Genomic DNA, 9921 nt, shown 5'->3' on the forward strand with positions numbered 1-9921 from the left:
GTCCTCACTGAGAAAGGGAAACCGGTGGAGGGGCGAGGTCTGTTCCCAACCCGAAACCGCGTGGTGAATCCCTTCCGTTGTACATACCCTCCCCTCCCTCACAGCCCCTCCTCGGGCCCCACTTAGCCCACCCCTGACGCGAGCCCCCCGAGTCCCCGGACGCGGTAGGCGGTGTGCGTGTCCACCCCTCGGCGCCTCCCGCCCGGCCCCGCCCACCGCCCGCGCTCCCCTCGCGGACCCCGGTCCCCGCGAGTCCCTTCAAACGGTGGTCTCCACTCCGGAGGCAGGAGGCAAAGATCTGGGGACAAAGATCGTAAATACCTCTGAGGTCCTTCTCCGTGTTCAGAGTAAGGACAATGCCTCTGTATAGTGTGAGGCCAATTTTTAACTATATCCTATGTTCTCAGGGCTTTTGGCAGGTTTTAAGATGCAGGCGGGGCCGCGTGGCACAGCCAGCTCTACCACTTAGAAACCAGTGTAAACCTTGGGCAAATGAAGTTACCTAACTTTCTCTGAGGCTTTGTTCTGAACAGCGTATGTTCCAAGGTTGCTGTGAGAATGAAATGTGATAATACACTTGAAAGCATTTTGTAAATTCTCAAGCTTTGCGTAAAAAGGAATGTTCACTTCAGTATGTTTCTTCACAGTATGGCTGAGACGGGACAGATTTTTTAAAAGATGGTGCTGGTAATTTCACGCTGGTGAGGAAGGTCCAAAAACTCCTCTGCAAAGGAGCGTAAGAATATGAATCTGTTGAAAACAACCCAAATGTGAGTGGGGAAGGAAGATGTGTATAGATAGGACAGAATACTATTCAGCCATAAAAAAGAATGAAAGAGTGCCCTTTGTAGAAAGGTGGATGACCCTAGAGGTCAAACCAAAGACCAATACCATATGATATCCCTTATATGCAGAGTCTAAAATATGATACAAATGAAGTAACTTATCTACAAAAGAGAAACACAGACTGAGAACAGGCTTCAGAGAGTGGAATTGGGGGAGAGATGGCTTGGAAGTTTGGGATTAGCAGTTACAAACTGTTATAGTGAATGGATACACAAGGTCCTACCATACCATACAGCACAAGGAACTATATTCAATATCCTGTGATAAACCACAGTTATATGGAAAATAGTCATTTCCAAATAACCTTACTTATTTCTTACCCCCAGATATCGCCAGCTGTGCTACAGTTGTGTCCTGACAAGTCAGCCTTCTTGCAGATCACAATAGCTTCTCAGTCCCCTCAGCCAACAAATTCTTTTCAGCATTCCTTCCCCAATCTTTACAGTCTGCTTTTTTATTTATTTACCACAGAGTCCCCTGACTGAGAAATGTAGCATGATTTAGGGTGTTGTACTGCTGTTACTATATGTTATGACACTGAGTGTAACCTAGAATAGTGAACAATTTTCATCAAAGATACACGTAGAGGGGCAAAAGTGCTATATGACCTGTTGTTGTCTAGCCGCTAAATTGTATGACAGTCTTTTGCGACCCCATGGACTGTAGCCCACCAGGCTCTTCTGTCCATGGGCTTTCCCAGGCAGAAAAACTGGAGTGGGTTGCCATTTCCTTCTCCAGGGTATCTTCCTGACTCAGGGATCAAACCCACATCTCCTGCATTAGCAGGTGGATTCTTTACCACTGAGCCAACAGGGAAATACATATGATCTACTACCTTCAAGAGAAAGGGGGAAAGGTCTACAGAACTAAAATGTTACTATATAGTCCACTGTGATACTATCTCCTGGAACATAAAGTACTTCTCTTCAATCTGAAGAGGAAAGACAATTATTTTGCAATCAAAGCTTGATCACAGAGATATGACCACAATGAGCCCAAGAAACACAGGGAAACTGGCACAGAGAAAAGGTTGCAGACATGCCCAACAGAGGATCCCAATTCACAGTGCCATGAACATCCAGGAAAACCAGGTTGTATAGGTGAAAGTGTGGATAGGGATTATTAGACTAGTAACTAACTAGCTGCTTATCTTTTTAAAAAATGCTATCAATCATTCAATACACTATCACTATGTGCCAGACACATCCTAAGAAATTCAGAAAACACAGCAACTTTGCTTTCACGTAACCTAGTCAGGGAAACAAAAAAACAAACCTGGGAGTATATTTTTAAAAAACAAAACCAGTGAGAGACTTACCTGGTGGTCCAGTGGCTAAGACTCTGCCTTCCTTTCCTGTTCGGGGAACTAGATCCCACAGGCCTAAGACCTGGTGCAGCCAAATTAAATCCATAACTTTAAAAAAAGAAAGCACAAAGCTAGTGGCATGACACTGTATTTTTAGCATTTCCATAGTGGGAAAGCAAGGTTCAGTTTCTTAGGTTCAATCATAAGTTCGAAGTAGTTATAGGTTTCATAGGTTGATGGTAGTTATGTCTGGACAGGTAAGGACTCATCTCTTCAGGAACAATGTAGTTTATCTTGATTTAATCATGCACCATTCGTTTTTAACCCATAAATTAATATTCTTCAGAAGAGGGTCAGTTGACTCCCTTGAGAAGCCATATTATTAGTAACCTCACATCTCTGGAGTCAGATAAATCTGATTTATCTGATTTGAAATCCTAGCTTTATTTACTGGTGTCATGGGATCGTCACCTCAGTTTTCTTGTCAACAAAATGAAGATTATTTCATTGAACTTTAAGGACTCATGAAAGTGAAAGTGGCTCAGTCGTGTCGGATTCTTTGCAACCCCATGGACTATACAGTCCATGGAATTCTCCAGGCCAGGATACTGGAGTGGGTAGCTATTCCCTTTTCCAGGAGATCTTCCCAGTTCAGGGATTGAACCCAAATCTCCTGCATTGCAGGTGGATTCTTTACCAGTTGAGCCACCAGGGAAACTCAAGGATTCATGAGGTAACATAAATATAATGCACTATATAGAAACTGCACATTAGCTATTATTATACATGGCTGATACCAAAATAGTCAAATACCAAAGAGAAGTTATACAATGTTCAGACATGTGGTGATAGTACAAAGATACATATTTACTGATGTCCCTTTGATTGTGAGACCAACTCTACCCTGAATAATATGTGAGACAAAGTTAAAGTACATCCTTTTCATAAAGCAAAACATTTCCAGATTTTTGTTCTTAGACATAATAGAACCACTGGGGAGCTTACATCAGAATATCTGGGGTTGGGGTCCAGACACCAGTATTTGCTAACACACTTCTGGGAATTCTAAAGACCAAGGTTTAGACAACAGAGATGCTGGAATTATCTGTATGACTTTATTAAAATGCTCTTGGTGGACAATGTGAAAACAGTAATGGGGGAGGCACATAAAACAGAAGATTTGATGAAACAAAATCTCCCAACCAAGTTGCCCAGGTTCTCTCTGATTCCACTCGAGTTGCCCTAGTGTATAGTTACATCAGTCAGAAAAGCATAACTCATCTACCACGGAGACTGCAGGTCAAGCAAAAATCTTTAAGTACCCCATAGCCACCATCTGGTGCATGTCTTTACCTCCTGGGGTTAAAGACAAAGAAACCAGCTGGGATTTGATCAAAATGAAAGGCCCAAAGTAGTAAAGAGAAAACAGGAAGGAATCCAGGATTGTTATCAGTACCTAAAATAGTGTCCACCAGTAGGATATCTAATGTGATTTTTGTGGGTGGAGAAAAGGTAGTGAGTCTTCTATCAGAATGGACACAAGCAAATAAGGAACAGTAGCAGCAGCTGCAGTCAGTCTAGCTCTCCTCAGGCTTCCTCTCCCAGAGTCAGCCGGCTAGAACCAGCCTGGCAACAACAGTCTTCACAGTTAAACCCTGATCTAGCCTTTCTCCACCCACGTCCCTCCTCCTTTCCCTCCACTCCATTTCTGCACAGTAAGCTGAGCGCCTCTAACTATGCTAAGAAAATGCAATGCCAACACAAAGGAGGATGGGGTGGGAAGAGCCAGGAAAGACGGTACATTGGCTGAATCACAGAAGGAAAAAGTGTTAAGGAAAAAGACTTAGAAAGAGCACGATATAGGTTTTTTTTGTCCCCTTCCTTTAGTTGTATCTGCCCACTGTCTCTTTTACTATACTACACAAGAGTACACAGAATGTTTAATGCAGATTCCTTAGCCTTCACCTTTGACTTTCTGAATTTGCCAGAGGATCTGCATTTTTTTTTGGGGGGGGGGGGCGCCAAACACAAAGCTTATAGAATCAGCCAATAGCCTGCAAGCTTACCACGTAATTCTTAGACACAGGAAAGTTTGAGAATAGTGTCTTAAAGAAACAAGCCATCTGTAAAATATTCTTAATTTAAAGCACTCGGCATTTATAAACTCAATGGAAGCCCCAAGCAACCTTGTAATGTTGAGTAAATATTGTTAGTCTCTTCTAACAGAAGAAAAAATTGAGGCAATGAGGTAACATTATTGGTGCCAATTTCCCAGTCTCCGGATTCCCTATCCACTGGAGTTTATTAAAAGTATCTCAATCTAGGCTTCCCTGGTGGCTCAGTGTGTAAAGAGTCTGCCTGCCAATGCACGAGACATGGGTTCAATTCCTGGGCAGGGAAGATCCCACATGCCACAGAGCAACTAAGCCCCTGAGCCACAACTATTGAGCCCATGCTTTAGAGCCCAGGAACCAGAACTACTGAAGCCCGTGCACCCTAGAACCCATGCTCTACAACAAGAGAAGCCACCGCCATGAGAAGCCCACATACTGCAACTGGAGAGTAGTCCCCGCTCTTTGCAACTAGAGAAAAGCCCAAACAGCAATAAAGACCCAGTAATAAATAATAAAAGTAAAATTTTATTAGTAGTATCTCAGTCTAGGAAGAATGGAAGAAGAGAGAATGGACTAAGCAAATGTGGAAAGGTAACAGCATGTTCTCTTTAAAGAAATAATAGGGGGAAAAAGAAATAGGGGAGAACCCTCCACTCAGGGCAGAGAGTCACCTGATTGAATTTGGTGACATTTCAACCATAGAAATGATATCTAACCACACATGAGCTGTTGGATCTGCCATGAATGTCACCAGTAGCACCTTGAATGATTAACAAATACTTACAGATTGAATGGATGAAAGAATGAATGAGTTCTGGGATCATTCTAATGACCTGGCACCATCTTGATTGCTCTGGTCCTGTTGCTGCATTTTTCACATTTAAAAAATTAGACTAGGGCTTCCCTGGTGGCTCAGTGGTAAAGAATCTGCCTGCCAATGCAGGAGATGCGGGTTCGATCCCTATCTTAGAAGATCCCACGTAGCATGGGGCAACTAAGCATGTGTACCACAACTACTAAGCCTGTGCTCTAGAGCTGGGAGCCACAACGGCTGAAGCCCTAGAGCACTCAGCAACAAAAGAAGCCACCAAAATGAGAAGCCAATGCACTGCAACTGGAGAGTAGCACCCACTCTCTGCAATTAGAGAAAAGCCTGAGCAGCAACGGAGACCTAGTACACCCACTAAGTAAATAAATAAATAAAATTATAAAAAGTTGGACTGGGGAGTTCCATTCATTAGTCTGAGTTCATGTAATTATCTTCTATGCAAAGAAACAGAACAATATCTATTTCTTCATTTTGTTTTTAAATCATTCTTGCTCTCTTGGGTTTCAAACCCGTAGTGATCATTAAGCTAGATTTATTTAATCTTCCTTACTTTTCTCTTAGGTTAAATAGAAAACTCTACCTGACTCGCCCAAACTCAGTTTGGGATTCATCCTGGCAGCATGAGGAAACACTGAAAAGAAAGAAAGAAAAAAGGAAAAAGAAATTTTATGTCGAGTGACAGTGCAATTACTAGGCAAATCTCTAATATAAAAGTTCCAAACCTTCCTGCTAGTTTTCCAAAAGTTTTCTGGACAATTAGGACAGACAAGCTAGGCTAAGACTATTGTTGTTGTTTAATTGGTCAGTCATGTCCAACTCTTTACGACCCCATGGACTGTAGCCCTCCAGTCTCCTCTGTCCATGGGGTTTCCCAAGCAAGAATACTGGAGTGGGTTGCCATTTCCTTTTCTAGGAAATCTTCCGGACCCAGGGATCAAAACTGTGTCTCCTGCATTGGTGGCGGATTCTTAACCACTGAACCATCTGAGGAACAGAGAGTTTGAATAACTTGTTCAAACTCACACAGCTATTACTAGCTAGCAAGTGGCAAAGCCATGATTTGAATTCAAGCATCAAAGTACATACTCTGAACCAACTTCTTATAAACCCTCAATGACTGCACAGTTGATTTCGTCAGCAGTTTCCTCCTACTACTTAGTATGTAAAGTAGTATTAGGATAGCAATGCCTGATATTTTGACATGTCTCTAACATAACATACAATTGATAAATAACGGTGTGTGTGTGTATTAGAATTTGTCACAAAGAATCTAGGAATCCATCAATCAAACATATAAAGATTCAACCAAAAAACTATTACTGTTACTGTCTGAATATGTATAGATTCTACTGTGATCAACAAAGTACCAATTCATTTGTCATAGATGGATTTGCTAAAGTCACAGATTTTTTATCATTAAGCTTCTCAAACTTCAGTTGCTGAACAGAAAAACTACTATTTTGTGGGAAATTGTGAAATGCTTTGAGGTTCAAAAGGGACCCATTAATAGGTTGGGGCAAAAAAGGATTTAGCAGAAACTCAGGATTTACTAGACAAATCAGGGTTCATGCCTGACAGAGAGGGCAGAAAGTAGGTCAGTGTCCCTGGCAGTCAGAGCTGGTAGAGAGTAATGTCACCCGAGAAATGGCAGGGGGTGGGGGGGTTGGGGGTGGGGAATGGAATTTAAGGTGGAGAAGTGGAGAGACCCTTTGAGGTGGGGAACTGTGGGGGCGGGAGGGGAGGAATTTACAGAGGCCGGCTTAAAGCCTGCCTTTCACCAGATAATGGCAGAAACAGCTGAATCTCTGCTTCCTCCTCCTTTTCCCCCAGGCTGCTTTCTCCCAGGCCTTATTCCCTACCTCGGATCAACATCAGACCCCCTCTGCTGGAGACAAAGACACCAGAGAAGGGAATGAGGGAAAAGACAAGCCTGAAAAGGAATAATTTCCATAAAGGAGAGAGTGGTGAGGAGAGAAGTGAAGAGAATTTTAATCAAATCCAGGGAAACATGATGAGAAACAAGAAGGAGCAAGGCAGATGAAAAGAAAGGGAGAAGATGGCTGAATAAAATAAAAGACATATTAATGAATGGAGGACAAGTAGTACCGGAAATACAGTTATAATAATCTCTAATGTTTTAAAAATGAAGCAAGCAAAGAGCTGAGGAAGACATCGTAATGACTGCAATTTGAAGCCATCCAAAATATGTAGTGTTTTTGCAACAAAGCAAAACAAATAGGGTCCCAATTAAGACTTCCCTCCCCAGCCCACCTCCAAGTTCAAAGTTATGCTATTTATCCACGGAGATCTAGAAGTTCTCACTCCAGGTGTAGGTAGTCCCTGTCAAATTGTTAATAATCATAGTAATAACAATAACTACTGGAATGCAGAGACTGTATTTCAACACCCCTGTTTTTGAAATATCATGGACTTCATGAACTATTTCAATCACTAAACAATTATAAAGAATTAAAATGAAACAAATTCCTGATCAAAACTGAATGTCCTTGGTTTGAGCCTATCCAGGGATGCCCCTCCCCCCCAAAAAAAACCCAAACTGGACATCTTTCCATTACAGCCAATAGCTCTCTGATCTAACAACAGCACCAAAAAAAAAAAAAGCCCCTATCTCTCATGTAAGAACTGATAATGTTCGTTTCTGGATAACTGTTAAGTTTTAAACTATCCCCTGGTGTAACCAAAATATATGTGTAATGTACCTGCCAAGATGAATTGTGTCTAGAAAGAAATAAGGGAGGAAAAACTAGGAAATAATCTCATCAAGGTACCAGAGGAACTAAAGATATATATAGTATATATATATATATATATATAGTTCCTACATCGGGAAGAATGTTGCTTTTCTTTCTCGCTTCCTTACAAATTTCTTCCAAGTAAGGAATTTTTCGTGCTTATATTCTGTTTCTCATTCATTTCTCCTTTCTCCAATTTTTTTTTCTTTCTCTTGTTGCAACAAGCTTCTCTATTTCCACCTCAAGTTGCCCCCATATTTCCTTCTGACTTTGTTGCACCTTGGCTTAGTCAGCCAGACTTCCACTCCACTCTGAGAGCTGGAATCTGAAACAGCGCATTTGGCAAAAAGTCAGTCACACATACCACACAACCACAAACAAGCACTCTGACTGCAAAATCCTTTCAACGGTACATTCCTGTTTCTTGCAGTCAGCAGTTCACATAGACCCGCGATCTGAAATAAGCAACGCATACATTCACATGCATTCTGCATGCACATGGCCTCCGCAGTCAGCTCACAAAGACACAGTATCTGCAGAAAGGTCTTGCAGGCAGCATACACAGGGAGCGCATTCCCCGCCCCCTTTCATGGCTCTTCCTGACTGGCTCTTTCTCCCAGCCACCTCCGCCCCTCCCGCTGCCTGGCAGTGACTCCCCTCCTTTTCCGGCAGTTAAGTAACTGCGGTACCATCCATCACTCCCCCAGCAGATCCTCGGGCGAAGCGATTGTTTCTTGACGCTCTCTTTTCCCCAGACTGGGAACTTGCTCTTGCAAAAGGACTGTCAGAACAGAAACTTCTGGAACACAATACTGTGGCCTGGTCCCTAGTGTAGTAACTTGTTTGCACAGTTTAATTTTGCCGTGGGAGGCTTGGAGAGAAGGAAAAAGGAGAAAGGAAACAGAAGGGAAGGAAGGAGAGAAAGCCGCGGGAGGCATTTCCATGAAGACAACTTGAACAAAAGCAGAGAAACAAGAGTTAGGAGGGGACAGCAGAGGAGAGACCAAACCGAAGTGTGAAAATAAACGGAGAAACTAAGAAAAAAGAAGTATAAAGGTTTATTGAAATTTTTGTTACCCACTGAGTAACTGAGGTGATTCTAGAAGGAGGTCAGAAGATTCAGTAGGTGAATCAGAGATAAAACAATCTCCTGATGAGATTGTATCGTTTGCAATTTCTGAAAAAGACGAAACAGACAACAGTCACAACAGGAACACAAACTACTCATTTGAAAGATGCTTGGAAAGAAAGTACATTTGAATTTCAGTTAAACTAACATGATCTATCCCAAATAGTGCAGTTTTTGAGATATACTAAAATTATTAGTGCAGGTCAAATTTATTTAACCATCGTGCATTTTTTCTGGCAGTCACACTTTCAGAGGATTCTGACTCAGGCTCTCAGGTTTAAGAAATACTGGTATGAAGAAGTCTGAAGTCCTCACTTTTAGGAACACCTCCACCTGGAGGTGTTCTTACCGCATTTGCAGTTTGTAATCCCCACGCCAGTCACGCCAGTCACACCAAACTGAAACTCAAGAGTTTTCATTGTGATGTACATTGGATTATTTTGATGTACTAAGGCTTGACAACCACTCTTCCTCACAATTCTTTCATGGAGCCCTCCCTAAATCCTGCATGTGTTAATTAAATTAGGGGGCCATTAGGATGAAAGGCCACCAAGTAGAATATAAATAAGGTCTTACATTTTGACCAACATAATACATCCCACCAATAATTTTCTTGCTTCTCCCTTTCCCCTATAAAAATCTCCCCAACTCCCATTGAAGCTGCTCAATTAGAATTGATTTTTGTTCATGTATACTCGTAAAATACTCAGATTTAAAAAATCTGAGTCATGGCACATGACTGTAGCTTGCCTTGGTGTCTTTGTTTTTAGGCTTCCCTGGTGGCTCAGACAGTAAAGACTCCACTTATAATGCAGGAGACGGAGGTCTGATCCTTGGATTGGGAAGATCCCCTGGAGAAGGGAATGATAACCCTCTCCATTACTGTTGCCTGGAAAATTCCATGGACAGAGGAGCCTGGAGGGCTACAGTCCATGGGGTCTCAA

The 9921-nt window shown here is 42.2% G+C and overlaps 1 protein-coding gene across 2 annotated transcripts in view; it reads right to left on the bottom strand.

Annotated features, from left to right (window-relative positions):
- RIMKLB (ribosomal modification protein rimK-like family member B) overlaps positions 1 to 397 on the bottom strand; it is a 41453-nt gene extending 41056 nt beyond the window's left edge. The window contains exon 1 of one of the 2 annotated variants that reach the window (XM_010849347.1): positions 322 to 397. The gene's annotated coding sequence lies outside the window, so the exon portion shown is untranslated. Of the gene's footprint in view, positions 1 to 8; positions 32 to 321 lie in introns of those variants that run through there. The other variant, XM_010849348.1, reaches the window with a different exon arrangement.
- Between the last annotated feature and the right edge of the window lie 9524 nt (positions 398 to 9921).

The sequence above is a fragment of the Bison bison genome, unplaced genomic scaffold (genome assembly GCF_000754665.1).
Source record: "Bison bison bison isolate TAMUID 2011002044 unplaced genomic scaffold, Bison_UMD1.0 scf7180017864281, whole genome shotgun sequence".
NCBI lineage: Eukaryota > Metazoa > Chordata > Mammalia > Artiodactyla > Bovidae > Bison > Bison bison.